This window comes from Entelurus aequoreus, linkage group LG24 (genome assembly GCF_033978785.1).
Source record: "Entelurus aequoreus isolate RoL-2023_Sb linkage group LG24, RoL_Eaeq_v1.1, whole genome shotgun sequence".
Taxonomy (NCBI): Eukaryota; Metazoa; Chordata; class Actinopteri; order Syngnathiformes; family Syngnathidae; genus Entelurus; species Entelurus aequoreus.
In genome coordinates this window covers 10,939,102-10,940,944 of record NC_084754.1, presented here as the reverse complement: position 1 = coordinate 10,940,944, position 1,843 = coordinate 10,939,102, and positions in this window count along the sequence as shown.

The window sequence follows — 1,843 nt, the reverse complement described above, 5'->3', positions numbered from 1 at the left end:
ACCCGACGGCTGGCCCTCGTGGCTTGACGGCGGGCGCGTCCCGACGGGCCGCGCGTAGGGGTCAAACGCAGAAGTCTCAGGGCCTCGTGGTGAGGGGGTGGCCTGCGGGTTTCGGCCCGCTTGACCCCCCCGCTCCGCTTGGCGCGCGCGGCACATGACGGGTTCCGCCACCGACGCTCGGGCTGCAGCCCGACGGTGGTGCGGGCCCGGCGGTGACGCGCGGTTTGGGGAAACAAAGCAGAAGTCTCAGGGCCTCGGGGCCGGGTTTCGGCCCGCCCCCTTGGCGCAAGTGGCACGGCGGGCTCCGCGACTGACGGCCGGGCTGCAGCCCTTCGGCCGGCAGGCGCGTCCCGGCGGGCCGCTCGCCCCCTTTCGGAACCTTGGACCGGCATCCGCTTGGTGCGTGTAAAAGATCTGCGGTCTGCGGGCCGGTTCTAATAATAAATCAAGATCATCCCAAGGGCCGTAAAAAACCTTCTCGCGGGCCGGATATGGCCCGCGGGCCTTGACTCTGACATATGTGCTCTAAGGCTATGTCTACACTAAGCCGGATAACCCCTTAAGCGAATAATTATTTAGCCTCAGCCCCGTTTCAGCCACACTAAACCATTGGTTAAGGTTGCCCTCCTTGGATAATTGTTTACATGGGTAAGTGCACCGTGTATTTCTTGAATCTGCGGCTCTTAGCTTTGTATGGACTCATCGATCGTTTACAAACTGAGTTCAGCGAGGAAGTGACGCCAGAAAGACTGCGCCCCAGACAGACTGCGCCACAGCCAGCTTCATAACAACCTGTTTCCAATCGGGGGTAAACACTAGAAATATGAAGGCGAGTCATCCAGACATGCCCGTGTTTCTCTTTCTTCTACATGTACAGTCGCTTGTGGAAATCACACGTGAATACCTTAAGAGAAAGCGATTGCAGCTATTTCGGATACAACACTTCTCAGATGGCAAGAGAACTTTCGAATGTTTAAGTCAGCTGTGATTCTACTTACCAAAAAACTTTGTCCATTTGTCAAAGGAGAGACAACGAGAATGCGAGCTCCCGTGGATGTGATAAAAAAAAGGTAGCGTGTGCTTTGTATTACCTGGCCGTCGAGGGAAGACTACAGAAAACATCGAATGCATTTGGACTGGCAAAGCAGACTGTATCAGTTATTGTCCGCCATGTATGTCGCGGACTTAACGTCTACGTCCAGAGTATATAAAGTCACCAAAAACTAATGGACAATGAAGGTGAAGGCAAAAGAGTGAGGAGTGTCCGGACCAAATATCTAGATCCCTAGATTGACTAATGTTCTTTATCACATTGTTTACTTTCACGTGTCCATTAAAGATTTGATTAATTTATGATGGCTCAGGTGTGATTCACTACAAAAGGGCCCCGCAGCACACTGGATTCCAGTTAAGTGAAATACCACAACACTGGATATTGTTCAGATAAGTTAAATTTAATTTAAGAACTTGCACACAAAGCAACACTGGAGGTGACTATGACGTGCGCATTTTCCGCGAATGCGTACTAGGTCGCGTTGCGCCGGGGGACGGAGGGGGCGAGGGGGTCTTAAACGACCATTGTGTGTGTGTGTGTGGACAAGGATAAGGTTAGGTGGGATTTACCCTTGATAACCTTAGTGTACAGGGGGCCTATATTGCTCTTTCAATTGAATAGTTGTTTTGATAATTGTGCCAATCAAGTCAGTAGGAATAGGCTTCATTTCCCCTGTCACCATGAATAGGATAAGTGATAATTATTTTATCCATACATACATTGTCCACTTCTCATCCCTCTCAAAGTCGAGAAATAATTAAAAGTATTTAAAAGCAGCATTTATATTTG